This window comes from Brienomyrus brachyistius, chromosome 9, assembly GCF_023856365.1.
Source record: "Brienomyrus brachyistius isolate T26 chromosome 9, BBRACH_0.4, whole genome shotgun sequence".
In the NCBI taxonomy this organism is placed as follows: Eukaryota; Metazoa; Chordata; class Actinopteri; order Osteoglossiformes; family Mormyridae; genus Brienomyrus; species Brienomyrus brachyistius.
This window is the reverse complement of record NC_064541.1, coordinates 5,273,430-5,289,048: the sequence shown is the minus strand read 5'-3', so window position 1 is coordinate 5,289,048 and position 15,619 is coordinate 5,273,430. Positions and strand designations below refer to the sequence as shown.

At 40.5% G+C, this 15,619-nt stretch overlaps 1 long non-coding RNA gene across 3 annotated transcripts in view; it reads left to right on the top strand.

The window, feature by feature from the left end:
• Positions 1–15,619, top strand: part of LOC125749692 (uncharacterized) — a 125,380-nt gene that overhangs the window by 47,447 nt on the left and 62,314 nt on the right. The gene's annotated exons all lie outside the window — the stretch shown is intronic.

The following is a 15,619-nucleotide window of genomic DNA, read 5'->3' as shown; positions in this document are numbered from 1 at the left end:
CGTGTGAATATGTGTGCAGACTTGATTCAAATTAAAAATCTCACTGCAGCCAGCTGACCGAAGTTAACAACCCGGGGTTAGAGTATCGGGAGCTTAGCTAAACTCAACAATGTGTAAAACTCCTCCTGCTTAATTAAAGCAATGAAAAAGATACTGCTTGTCATTCTGCAAAAAAACTCTCACATGTGTGGGCAGACCTTAAATACGATCCTAATGGGCCTAACGTCTCAGACGCCTGCCAGTAAAGTTGGCATGGAAAAGCTAGTGCATGGGCTTGATTTAGTGGTAAATGCTTCCATTTCATAAGCAGCTTTTTATGCTTAATTTATATAGCTGGGGGTTTCACTGTAGCTGCACAGATGAAGTACCTGCTTTGGGAACAATGACCACAATGCAACCTGCTCCAGTACACACCCCCCCCCCTTCCAGCCCCCCATGCCATCCACATGCACCACTGCCTGGATATTATGGAGCAGTCTCTGGCGCAACAGGGATGATGCTCACCCACTGCGTTTCATTCTGTCCCTGTTTTTGTTCCCTACTACTTGTTTCCCTACTTGATTTTCACATTCCTTTTCCATGCATCTGTAGACCAAAGACATTACCACACACAGTCACAAATAACCCTGTTTTAATTGTTGTATGGTTCTTAAAATGCATCCTGCAGTGACCTTTTTGCTAACAGTCACGCTACATAAATAACTGAGGATTAATTAGGCTTATGTATTGCATTCTTTAATGTTTTTTTTTGTTCTGAGTTTATTTACTCCTATTTTCCTACTGCATATTACTCAAAGAAGTATGCAAATACAGTTTAAAAATACCTATTTTCCCTAAAAACACTAGATAGATGTAAATAGGGTACATGTTTAAGTACAAGAAAATTCTGTCAGCCATCCAAAGCGATTAGCATGAAGGAGGGATTAAATGATCCTTTGAACTGTCATCTTTCCATCGCAAATCTGTCATGACCCCACTCTTCTGTTTTCTCCTGTTAGACTGAATAGAGTTTTCTGTTTAATCCCTCTGTACGCAGCCGTGTTTAAAGTGGGAGAATTTCAGAATTTCATACCATGGGTCCTGGGGCCTCACACCTTAAAAACAGAATTGGCACATGGTGTCTGTCAGGAGTGATGAGCTACTCAAAGTGCTCAAGGTTAGCGAATGGAACATTCTATTGCACCATGTTATTACTCTTTAGAAGGCTTTTTTTTTTTTTTTAAAGTTTTAATTTTATTTTCTGTATGTTTGATAATATTGTAATAAATCTTTTTAAAAAACACTTTGGATGGTAGTTCATGAATAAGACAAGGATTTTGCATTGGTTATAAAAAAATTAAAAAGCCTCTTCATTAGCATGGCCTGTCTCGCTGCCTGTGCCATCCGGAAATTAAAAACGGTTTTAATTGATTGCTGGCTATGATGGACCAGACGGCTTAGCTTTGTGTTTGAAATCTCCCCCTCGCCCCCCAGGGCACATTCAGAACGTGTACCTGAACCAATTCACAGCTTCTTATATAAACATCCTTAAGAACTAGTCCCAGTTTCGACCTTGCTAGAGGCTTTCGAACTTCTGCGAAATCAATCTTTTTTTCCTGTTTCTGTGAATCTCTGAATGCCAGAGATAGATGCAGGGTTTCACTTTGTTGGTACATGTTAGGTTTGGCCCTCTCAGTTCTTCAGGTACCTTTTACATAGGAGATACAGGATAACACTGTGTTTGTAATTGGCGTGATTGCAGCCAGCATTAGTTTGCATACTCCCCTCCTTCTTTCTTGTATATATTGTACCCAATTAACAGTGATTGCTCCTGGGATAATGGTATTGCATATGTTGACTTGACAAGAAGAATAATTATTTACAGAAACACCATCACTTTCCCCTAGAAATTAATTGCCTTTGCATGTCTGTGGAGAGAGACCAAAAGCATTTTTTTTTCTGTCATGCATTATTAATTATTTATGCATGCTTTCTTCGTCAATTTGTCAAAACCCTGTGTTGAAAGTGAATGGTTTCATATGAATTTGCAGCAAAGTATGAAGTGTAGGCTTAAGTGCTTCTAAATTATAATTTTTTCGTCGTTGCTATATTTGTTCTTTAATTTAGCTGTTGATTTATAATATATAGCTGCGTTACAGTATGGTTGAAACACAAAGTAGTGCCTTTTTCTTCCTTGTGCATGTCGGGGTAGCCTGTACCATCTTCTGCTGATTAGTTTTAGGTAGAATGAGATGTTATGGATCTAGTCATTCTTTTTGAGGATACACTTGCTTGTATTTTCATTTGTTTTCATTCTTTGACCTTCCAGGGTGTTTTAGAGTCATGGTCATGGGAGAAAATATCGTGGTGCTTAGAAGAAGGAAAAAGCACTGAGTGATGTGAAATGACGCGTCATTCTCCACGGCACCTGTGAGATGAGCGTCACCCGCACACTCAGGAGTCACATCGGCGGGAGACTGCAGCAAGCCGTGTTCACTGCATTTACAAACGTTAGCATGTGCTGTAGAAACACTCTTTGGGTTCTTCTTACTCGCACAGCAACCCTCACGTTTGCATGCCGTCTAAGGTGCAAGCTGACTTCAGTCCCTTTGAAAGATAACATTAAATTCACAAATGAAATTTGCCGTCGGATTTGTCCTTGCAACTGACAACTTTCAGGAAACGAGGCATGGGGCATATAAACCATTCAAGGAAGTAACAGGTGCTTTTTCTGTCTCTTCTAGATGTCATTCTTTGTATTTTTAAGCCTTTAGTACTCGTGTTGCACAATCAACACTCCTCTTAGTACTACATTTTAATTGTTTTTTGTTACGAGCTTGTGTTTTTAAACAAATTAATTTCCAAAAGGAATAATTTCTTAATCGCTAATTACTAGCGCCTGTTTTTAACTAAATGCACACGTGTTGGATGGATTCCTGAGTTAGGTTTGCAGGGATCGTCCCCATAAAGAGGCACATCCCCATATGCAGCCATTTTCCTGATAAGAGCCTATAAAACTTCACCCTTTCCCTATTGCATAGTAAACTGGATTTTGTTTGCTTTTAATACTAGCTGGTGTCTCCCACAATCCTTATAAACCATTTATTCAGGTGTCCCTTGGTGGCCCCAGATGTGCCGTTCCTGATTAACCACAGTAACAATTCCTGTGCCCCTTCCAGTTACGTGACAATATAACAGAGTGGATCCATAAAGGCTTGCATCAGACAAATATGTTTTCTGGAACATGCTCATGGGAGAAGAAGAAGCCGTTGCACGTATCAGACCTCCAGTGAAGAGTTACTTACAGCTGTGTCGGACCAGGCCAAGTGCTGTGCTGCCCTGCAACTAACCCGTTACACATGTGATTTTACTGCTGCAAGGAATCTATTTACTTGCCATACGAAACATAATGACTGCAGTTCAAACTAAATACTAGAGGAGACTGTTTCTCTTTATGAACGATTATTATCTCAGAGAATAAGTAATGATATGGTATAACCTTTATGACGTGTAGTAATTCATGAAACTATGGTTGTGTATGAAATTCAGATATAACACGCAGTTTTTGATGTTTCATGCTTTCACTTCACTGTTTTGCTCTTACATTATACGCATATTTTGCTGTAAACCGAAGTATCTTTCAATATTCAATGATTACACTTCTGGTATTTTTGTTCTGAAATCAGTATTAAATGATAGTCATCTTAAGATGAATTGAAGCATCTACCGTTCTGAGTACTTTGACATTAATTAATTGATACTTCCTGAAATTGGAAAAGCCCCAAAATACGTCGAGATGTTTGAGGTCAAGATGTATGGCTGGGAAAGCTGAGGAATGACCAGGTCTCTGGCTTCTCGTTTTCTCATTGTGATGAACTTATTGGTTATGGATCATCATGTGTTCCCGCTTCAGTCTGGGTAGCTTCCCAAACATCTACAGTTAGGCTTCCACTTAACTTGAGTGCTACACACTTGAAACATGAAAACCATTGCTCCACCAACCAAACTCAGGTGAAATTTCAATTTTCAAAATACATGATGACGGTATTTATTTTAGGTACCATACCGGTTTTACACAAATTGTGACTCAGACTCAATGTCACGCCTCCTAAATGGCTTATCCTTCAACTCTGGCCAGGTTTGAGCTCTGCCAGGAGGGTACAGTACCGTAGTTAATAAATGCTAATTTGGGCACGTTAGAGAGATTCTCCATTAGGAGCATCCCAACATTTCTTGCATGTAGGTACTCTACCTACCAGCACGCGGGCAGAAAAGTCAGTGCTCGTGACATCCCATAATATACTTACAACCCTCCCACAAGGACAGTCTTGTTGTTTGATGCATGATGACTTTGGCTTTATAGCACGTAAATCTATCCATTGCTAGATAATAGAATTATTACCCTAGAATGCAATCTCAGGAAGAGAGAAACTAGGTTACTGAATAATGCAGGAGCAATTATTAGGTGGTGGTAATATTTTATATTTAATGATAACTCGTGCAGAACCCCCTTAGCATACAGAAAACATTTCAGAGGGCCTGTGATCCAAAGAACAAAGAGCAGGATGTATTATTTCAAGGGATTTTCTTATCATTTTTGAATTTTATCTTTGTTTCCAATCATTTATTTTATTTCTGTTTACCACATATGAATGTAATATAAAAAGTCTTGCTAACTAGATTGTCACAAACTAGACTTGGGGAGTCCTGAATGTTTTCAAAATGAAGAAAGAAAATAGCGTTTGGGTTGCATCATTATTTATGACTGGAGTGAAAACATAAAAATATGAGAAGCTACAGATTATTATTTCCCTCCAGACAAACACCTATAACAGCTGTGGGATAAAGGATTTTCCTTTTGCACTTGATTGTACTCAGTACTGGCCTGTGAGAACCAACAGTTTTGAAGTTTCACACGCGTGGCGTTGCTTGAGGATAGTTAATCGATTTATTTTATTTTATTTTTTTAGGAAAATATGAAAAAGACAGAGATTCACTCAGGAAAATCCAGCAATGTTTCCAAATGTGAGGAGCAGTGTGACTTGTTCATAAGCAGGAGAAAATGTACTCCACGTTTAATAAAATTTATTCCTACTGTACGTCTAACCTTTTTGGCCTGGCCAGGATGAAGTGATCCTATCTCTGCTCTCATCTCTGTTTACTTGATCGCAGATAAATGGAAGAATCTCTCGAGCACTGTAGATGCCCGTGTGCAACACCCACACGCTTACGGGCAACTGCTTCCGTGCTCTATTTGCTGATGCTGGTAGATAATTTTACATGACGGCATGTTAGCTTTTTTTAAAAACTGTCTTCTTACTTTGGCCCTGCCTTTCGAATGGAAAGCAACGCACTACTGTACAATTAGGGAAAAAAATGACTATCTTGTGGTCTTTGGTGTCTTTTGGGGGCGGTGAGACCTAATGAAATGCCTCAGAATTTTTGAACAGATTTGTGGGATTGGGAAGGTCCCTGGAAGGAGGAAAAGTTCATCACATGATAAAAATAAAGTCTGTGTGATCATGAGAAGGATATTTAGAGTGTAATTTCGTATAAAATTGCAGGAAAAAAAATAAAATATGAACCATCAGATTCTCTATAAATTGCATCAGATTTGACAGGTTTCTATACATTCTCTAGAAATCTGTGTGTCCAAGAAATTAATGATATTGGAAACATACACGCTTATGACTGTACCAAGACGAGTAATATATTATACGTTTTGCAATAAAAGGTCATTATATCCCAAAGCTTATAAGAGTCTATAGCCTAAGGACATTTTTCTGCTTAAATGGGAAACAGATCACAGTGGTATTTTATATATGATGTGTTCTCCTGATGTGTGTGTGTGTGTGTGTGTGTGTGTGTGTGAGTGGATGGGTGAGATATACATTACATTGTGGGGACCGAACATCCACACATTGTGATTAAAAAGCTGTTATTTGATGTTGTGGAGGACATTTTTTCGATCCTCACAAGGGGAAATTCAGTTTTATAAAAATCTGTGACCTCGATCAAGAAACTGAAAATGCCTAGTCTTATGTTTTATTTGGTTACTTATGGTTAAGGTTAGGCCTGGGTAGGGGGTTAAGGTCATTGTTGGGATTAGAGTTTTTCCCATAGATTCATAGATTTAGAGTTTTTACTACAAAGATAACTGTGTATGTGTAAGAGAGAGATTAAACATATAATTTTTGTATGTATATTTTAACAATGTGCATGTACATTGATTTAGCCGCACTTTTATGAACAGATATTACATTACACTCCCCCCAAAGCTAAGTCACTGAGTATACACATATTTGAATGATGCAGGTGTTGCATCAAAATCTTTTCTCAGTTTGCCTAGCCCCCACTGTCATTCTTACGTTATAGGGGAAGTGGCAAGGCCTCCCATCCATAATACCTGACAGTGTTCTCAGAAGCTGCCGGTAGCTTCAGATGTGCTGGGAATTAACGAGGACCGCCCTCTTAAAAGTCATCAAGTGGCAGCATTTGTTGCCTTTATCGTCTGCCCCAGTGGTTTATGAGCTTTTTAAATCACGCTTGTGGGGCTGCCTTCATTTTTTCATGACAGCATCTCACTCATGCATCTTGTTTCACGGCTTGCATAACCCTTGTTATAAGTTGTTGTCTCTTAACGACCTACATGTACAGTCATCGCGTCAACAAATTCCATATTTCTTGAACATATCATTACTAGCTGCCTCACAGAACTTTTGGGTCTGAATTTCTGCTGTGATTCTGTCATGGTCTGTAGCCAACAGTTGGAGCCCTTTGAATTTCTGTTCTTTAAACGTGATAAATTGCTTAACGGTCCTGGCAGTTTTTCAATGCAGCCTAGTGTGTGATTTTTGATGACCAAGCTTGGCTGGGCCAAATTTTTTCAACCATGGGAGTGACAAGGGAGCAAACATCATTGTATTATTAATGAGTGTCTTCTGGTTATGGACCATACAAGTGATTATGCTGTGCATGTTCAAAGAATTTTTTTTCTTCTTTGCAGTCCCTGGCTAACAACTGATGGCATTGATCCAGACCATGAAAAATTACACGTGTGCATGACATGCTATGTCTCTGTCACGTCAGGGAGTAGCCGGAGGAAGGACACAGGATCAGGATTCAGGGCAGAAACCAAACGGGGCTTTATTTGAGAATGGGGGCAAAACGAAAGGATCACGAGGAATCAAAACTAAGGGATAACAGACAGGAGGAACATTAGCAAACATGCAGAGGATGACATCAATGACTGGATTGGGAGCTCAAGACTGGGAGGCACTTTATAAAACCACTGACGAGAGGCAGCTGGAGTGAGTCACACGAGGGCTGAAAAAAGAGGCAAAACAAATAATTCACAGGTGTGGCTTGTTAGAGCCAGACTGGGGAGAGAGAACAGGGGGAATGGAAGCAGGGTGTGAAAGTGTCCCTTTCTGACTGTAATTTAACATATTTTCATGGTGGGCCATACATGGTCGTATGGATTATATGACCAAGTGAAGGATGTTGCTTCAATTAATATTCAAGTCTTTAATATAAGTTATGACCACTTGTCTAACTTTTGGATGACTTAATGAATGCTTAAGTGTTCATAGAATCTGGACAGTTAAGATTAATAAATTGTTAAGCTAAATATGGGATATGTTAATTCTGATATACTTTGAGTAGAATGGTCATTGACCTAGGACACATAACACATTAGAAAACATAGCTAAATGGGCTAAAACTTTGCTAAAGAATGATTGTTGATGATTTCTGGGTGATTTATTATACTGCATAAATAGTTAAGCGGTGTGAATTTTCGTGCTTGTTTTGTTTGAGGGAACCTGCATTGCTGTTTGGTCTCCCAGTAATCAAATGACACAGGGAAAATATGTGGACACTCAGCCTGCCAATAAAGGCTTAGAAATACAAAGGTTATGTCAACGGCCAGTCACGGTAGCTAGTCTCGCTCTTGTGTTACCTTCACTGGTGCTTTGGTGCATATTGCTCTCTTTTTGTGTTTGCCAATTTTAGGTTTTAGATTTTAATTCATATCAAAATAACTAAAAATGTACCTTTTTGATTCTGCAGCATAAGAAGTCTAAGAGTGAAGTCTGGCTTTCTCTGTGATAGGCAGTGATCCAGCTCTGCACGGGGCATGGAAAATTCACAAGCTAGCTGATGCACAGCATTCCCCCTAAATGAAGTAAAACCGGCGTTTTTATGGGACGCAAAGCATCCTCAGGAGCGGTGACATTATTGCTGAAATCTCTGCTCTCGCATCTGCTGTTTGCTTGATGAGAATCAGAAGGATGACTTTACACCGAGGGCGATGCGTTCTCCTTCTCATGTAGCTGCAAGCAACTGTCTAAGCTTTTTTTTGTGAAAATAGACTAGCAGGAGTACAGGAAAGATAATTTACATGACATGGATGAAAGGGTTTTATAGCTAGCAAACCATACACATTCTACCATACGGTTTGTTGTCTTTTTTATTGTTCTGTACCTGTTGCACATCTCTGTTACGTCAAGTCTATATCAAGGCCTGGCAGCCTAATAAAACGTTTAGCAGTTTGTTCAGTATAGTTCAGTATAGTTAAATGAAGCGCAGGAGATCTCGAATTAGCAAGCAAATCAAAGTGCTGGAAATGAACCAAAATATGGTTTGAATGTGAGTTTTAGCATGAGCTGTGCAACGGCGCATATTACCGTCTGCGATGCACTTGCCGTAGTGGCAGAAGTTGGGCACTCGGCCACTGTTGTCATTCAGTAAATCTGGAATCTCTCTGGTGGAAGATGCCACAGAAAGATTTCTGTTCACCTGGTACCCAGGACTGGGTGTTTAAGAGAGGATGAGCCAGGAAAGAGGCTGTCACTCAGATGGCAGTTTCGCTTCCTGGAGGAAGATACTTTGGCCGCAGAAGCCTGTGCTCCAGTAGGTGCAGGTAATGAGTAGCCGGTAATGAGTAACGAGTAATGAGCAGCCTTTCATTTTATTATAATTATGTTATACAGTGCAACTTCATCTTTCGTGGTCAGTTGTTTCCACATCCCACCGCAATACTCCAAAACCATATACAGTACAGTTCAAGAGTCTTATATAAAAGTGCCTATTTAAAAGTGCATATCCACCTATTCACCACCTGTCATCTAATCGTGCCTAGATTGCAGAACTGTACTAATACAATGTAAATTCTGTGTAAAAACAGTACAGTGATTATGTATTGTTTAGGGAAAAATTACTGAAAAACATTGTAAATGCTCCATACAGTATGCCACTTTTACCACTGACTTTTTTAGAATTCATTTCTTACACAAAAGGGTAATACAAGAACACATTTAGCAAGTACTAAAAACACAGCACAAATAGCAATGCTATAGCACAGTATACAAATAGCGAGTGCTGTAGCACAGTACAGAAATAGCGAGTGCTGTAGCACAGTACACCAATTGTGAGTGCTATTGAACAGTGCAGATATAGTATAGTGAATGTAGCCAACCAATGCTAGACAACAGCTGAATTAGGATGCTGGCCAGTGGATGTTTGAACAGACAGCATGCTGACACACACTACGCTCAATCCACGCTTAAGCACTTTGCACACCAATTTATGCATTTTGGTTTATTTTAAAGCTTTTAAAGCATTTATTTGGACCCTAACCCTAACCCACATAAGATGCAGGGTACATTGTACATTATACAGGAGTTTAAAACTTTATAATGCTTCACCAATGTATGGTTTTTGACCGAAAATATTACATTCACTCAACTTGCTGTTTATAAGAGTATATTTCCATCCATTCATTCATCCATCCATCCATCTTATATATCATTGCTTATTCTGGTTTGGGTTGTGGGTGTGGAGCCTGCAGTCCATCCTAAATGGGGTGACAGTCCATCACAGGGCACATACATACACACAGTAAGAGTGTATTTTAGAGGATAATTTTATTATATATTGTATATGATAATGGGGGTCAAACATGTCTGAAGGTCATCTGCACCCTCTTATGAAATAGCAAGAGTGAATTAGCAACCTCTTATTCATGTCACACTGTTCTATTAATGCAATTTTTGAATGTTTATAGTAGTCAATTATATCATTATTTGTGTATGACCTGTTCATGGTTGCAACCGTGTATTTAACCATGCAAGTGTCCTGGTAGAGATTTATAAGTGGAATAGTTAATAATGACAGTTCTGCATTAGAGGATATGTAGTTTATATTTAGAAAGGTGTCTGCCATTCGACCACATTATCTGTAAGCAGGACTGATTTCTCATTAATGTAGCGTCAGGATGCTTCTGGGTGAAACGCAGAGCAGATAAGTTAAACAAATCACTAGTTAAGAAACAGATCTTTGCATGTGCATTAAATAACTGAAGATCACTTGAATTAATTTTTGATTCTAGAAGAAAATTGCTAAGGAAATGATTTTGTAATCAGAGGAAAGATGAAACTGATAAAAATAAAGCTATTTCCATTAAGAAGTCATGTCTGAGGCTATAAGTGAGGGCGGGGGAGGCGCCGTGCATGCTGGGAAGGCACTGAGGGAGTGATTACGGAAGGTAGTGCAGTGCTGGAGATGTATGGCACCATAACACCACGGCTATTAAAAGATAAAATATAATCCATCCCACCCAGACCTCATGGAGGTAGAGGTGGAGAGTACCAGACAATGTAGTGATCTCTTGAAATTCAATGCACACTTTCAAATCGGAGGAACTTTAAAATTAGGGCAGATGGAAGCTCAGGACGCAAACTCACTCGTGTCAAAGATCAATAATTATGGCAAAGGTGCCTTTCACACTTAACATGTAGCATGTGGAGAGGAAGACAGCCATCAGACATACAGTAATAAATAATTCGGCAGGTAGCCAGTAGGAAAATTCCTCTTTGCCACCTCCATACATACTTCTAAGTGCTGACTCAATTGCCCAGTCAGGTATAGTCAATTAAAAAGTGATTAAGTTGGCACTTTGGCAGTGGAGAGGAACAGGAGTGCGTAACATTGGCTTAAGATACTATTAAACAACACTTAATAAGAAGCCAGTCTTCAGAAGATTCTATATCATTATTAAGTATACAGTATAAGTTCAGAGTTTTAATATTTATGTGCCCGAATATTTCAAGTTTAATATCTTATAATTTATCGAAAATGCACAGTAAAAAATAGTGAAGTGAAACTAATGTGGTTTTTCATATTTTAATCAGCAAAGATGTACTTTTTTCTTGCTTATTAACAGCTCCACAATGGCGATAAATTGTTAGGTGGTTGGAAATCAAAACAATGACGGGGCTGCAGTCATCCACATCCAGCTGTAAAACGATGGATACTGTTAGATTTGGGGAAAGGGGGATTCTGCAAAGGAGGAGTCAGTCTGACCCACTTCCCGATAAAACAAGTAATTTATATGAACATTTTGCATGATGAAGGGTAATATTTGGGGAAAATGTGCACCTGCAGTTCCGACGGTGGCCTGCTGTAAGGACACCTCATTAAATCTCAGCCGAAAGTCAGATGTCATGCCTCCCTCAGGACTCCCCGCTCTTTCTTCTCTTGAAGAACGTCGAAACTCAGACCTGTGATCATAAAGTTTAACAGCTAACAGCTACGGTGCATGAGAAACTCAGGGAGTTATCTGGTGGGTAAATATAAGCTTGCATGGACAAACACCAATCAAATGCCTTTACACATGAATAACGGTCAAAGTAATTAAGAAACAATTGTAATCGGTCGAATCTTAGTAATACACTGCATTCATATTCAGAATTCATTCTGCTATTTGGAGCACCTCAAAGGAAGGTTGGATAACCTATGTTTTAATTGACTCCGCCCTGTTACATTCCTATAATTAATTGCTTTAAATTGTTCTTGTCTGGGTCCAGGAAAACACTGACAGCTTTATGCTTCCTGAAGCATGATACTGCATGTTTTCCTGCTAGATATCATCCATCGCAGCGTATTGGAATTCAGACGCGTCCCAAAGCTGCCAGTCCTGCTCAGGCAGTAGCTAAACGTAATTTCCACCTTGTGTGAAAAATTTCCGTGATTCAGCGGTTTGCGGTGTAAATTTAAAAAGCACTGGAGGAATGTGCTCCGAGGTCAAAACGTCAAGAATAAAAAAAAAAAGTTAGAATTAAGCTTCAGCGTAGCGCTAAAAAGACATGAGCACTAAAAGTCGCTACCTTCCTGCAATGACCATTTCCATACAGAGACACAAAGTGAACTGGAGGTCAGTGTGAATGGTCAGCCTGTTTCCATTAAAAGTGACTGTGCCCGCCTCCAAAGAGTGATATCCTGCATCAGTCACATACAGTACCTAAAACGTCATTTTAGTGCCTGTTACCTGTATCTTTTAGGAGTTGAATAGGTTTCATAACCAGAAAACTTGCCAGAATTATATTTATTTATTCTGAAGCACCTGTGTGGAGTTTGCATGTTCTCCCCATGTCGTCGTGGGGTTTCCTCCAGGTACTCCGGTTTCCCCCCACAGTCCAAAAACATGCTGAGGCTAATTGGACTTGCTAAATTGCCCGTAGGAGTGCATGTGTGAGTGACTGGTGTGTGAGTGTGCCCTGCGATGGGCTGGCCCCCCATCCTGGGTTGTTCCCTGCCTCGTAATCTCGTCCATTGCTTCCGGGATAGGCTCCGGACCCCCCGCCACCCAGTAGGATAAGCGGTTTGGAAAATGGATGGATGGATGGATGGATGGAGCCAACGTGTTCCAAAGAGAGATGATGACCACGGAAACAGGACGAGTTCCCTGTACAGTAGGTCCTGTTGTTGCACCCATGAATCCACAGTGACCTTTTCTCCAGGTCTGCTGTGTCGATTTCCATCCACATGAGCAATTTCTGATTTCATCCGGATCAATTTTTCTGCCTTCCCGGTCGGCCCGGGTATCTGAAGTATGAGACGTCGTGCCGTTGTCGTAGTCTCAAGTATGCGACCTTCATTAATTTATACGCCGATGTGAACAGGCACCAGCACGTGTATTTTCTGCATGCTATGGTCCTAGATGTTGGTATTAATGCAGGGCCTGAATCTTCTCAAAAGACTTACAGCTCCAGAAAGCCCCACGTATGTGTGTGTCTGTTCAAGCCCCACGCAGTCTAAAGCTGTGCTCTGTATAATGATCTGTGGCTCAGAGGCTTGAAATGCTGTCGCTGTGATCGTACGGTTGTTGGTTCAAATCCCTGTATTAACAAAATGATTTCACCACTAGGCTCTTAAGTACGTCTGACATTTTTCACAAAATAAAACGTGCTCTGCGTGGATAACATCATCATCTAAATAAATAAAGTCCAAGTATGTCTATATTCTGGTTATTAATTAAACATTTAAAAAAAAAAATAAAAAAATTAAAAAGTAAAACTGATGGCTAAAGAAAGGGTTTGTTATACTACATGTGGAAATTTATGCTTTTTTCATACCTATACTTCCTACCTTTTTGCAGAACCTCATTGTAATTTGCTGCTATCAGCGTCGTTTGAAATCCATGATATGGAGAAACGCTTCAGATCACCCTGAACATTAAGCCCTTTGATGGCTCTCACAGCCCTGCTGTCTGCTACACTCCTCTTAGCAGCGGTCTTCGTCGAGTGACGCCGAACACATTCCCTTCCTCAGTTCTGTGGCCCAAAGTGGAGCTGGGATTTAAGCGGAGTACCTTTGGGTTATTAAGAGGCTTAAACGTTGCTGCAGCTGTCCGTGCAAAGTGTGACGTATCGGGTGTTTTTGAGAGAAATGTTTTGTCTCCTAAAAACTGGCAATCGATTTTCGTTTGGTGAAACAAATTGAGCTGTCATAATGAGGCATTTCTGAGCGTCTACGACAAATCCTGCTGACTTTATGAATTCTACAACGGTGTGCTGTATTGAAGAGGTCAAGAGCACCGTTTGCACAACAGGTCAGGAAAATTAATCAGGAAACCGATATGATCAGACAATTTTACCAGAGTAGGAGGCTTCTAAGCAGGTCAAACAAAACAGCAGCTTTGCCCATGACACCAGGGTTAATGCCCTGTCCCTGTCGCAGCAGGATATCTTTTACGGGATATTGCTTTCCTTTTAAAACCTCATCCCAAAAGCCATCTACACAACTGTGGACTTGTCACTACCCAAGATTGCAAGGGCACCATATTAATGTGTAATGGAGCAGAGAAAAGCAGCCCAGAAAAGAAAAGATAAGTGATCACTTGTCTGAAAACTGATATCGGAGAGAACATCAAATTGTTTTGTATGTTTTTACCCACAGTGCTGGATTAGGGGGAGAGTGGTTCCAGATGTGAAGGGGTACGGCAGTCATGTGACCATCCCCATCTTGCTTACTTCCTGTTCCAAGGTTCTCATGTAGACAATAAGCCTAACACACATCAAATAGTCAACCCTGTAGATTTTCCTCCCCGAATAATGTATCATAGTTATGCTTATTATTATTTTTGAATAATTGATATTTATTCACAACATCATGTATTTCATTGTAAGACATGGATTTCTTTAGATCATCATTTAAAATCAAATGTAAGAATTTAACTATGATTTATTGTATTAAAATGTGTATCTAGTTAAAAACATAGAGTGACTTGGGTAGTTGCTAAAAAAAGTGCCAGTACATTTTTATGACTGTTTAAGCAAAAAAATCACAAATAAACAAACTGATCCTTTGACACAGGTTGGGGGGGGGGTAAAACTAGGATAGAAATCTGATATCCCCCTTCCTCAGTATTAAAGGACATTTCACACACTTACGGAGCTGATGAGGGGGGACAGGCAGTGCGTCGATCTCTAGCCCGCCATAAATTCTGCATTATACAGCGCTCCGCTGTATCTGTCGTGCAATAAAAGCCCCCCCCCCCCCCCCCAAACGCTGTATCGGCCTGCTGTATCGCCATATCAGACTAAATCAATTTCAGTATGTCTTCATTTCTGATGGAAAACGTGTTTGTGGGTATTTTGATTCATGAACCTTGTTCACCACTCTTTTTTATCTCGGAACAGCCAGTGCTTCCAAGATGAAAGGGAAGGAGGCGTCGGGAATTAGTCATGGGTCCGGGTCACCGATTTCCCGTCCGGCCCGGCCCGGCCGTCAGGCTCTCAGCATCTTTCCCCAAATGCCCTCCGGATTAGCGAGCCCGGGGGGGGGGGGGGCACGCCATCCTGTCGAGCGCAGTGAAGATTTAGCGTGCTGTTTACGAAGCCCCATGTCCTCGTTAATGCTCACCACAGCAGAGGCTGTAAACCTGCTTATGGATGTCCGCTTTTATATAAGAAATGCTGTCTCCCTTTGAAAGATGCAGTAGATCACTGACACCGCAGCTTATCGGCTCCTGGGCCAATTTACGTGCTTCTCTGTCCGTGCGTACATGCGAGTACACAGACAGGCAAACTCGGGTATTATGGGGTGGAAGCCAAACTGTTGTAGCTAGGGGGGCACTGAAAAAGTTACTTCAAGACCCCCTCCCACCTGTGTACTGACTGCTTGTAGCCAACAGGGGGCCCTCTATCCTCAGGGGTCCCACTGTTTACAGCATCTATACAACTAAGAACAAGTGATTTGAGGATGATACACTCCTCACCCACACAAACCTCCCAAGATGGCCAACCCCACCCAGTCTGACATCAAGGCTGCTGGTTTTGTAAGGTTTCTGATATGAATC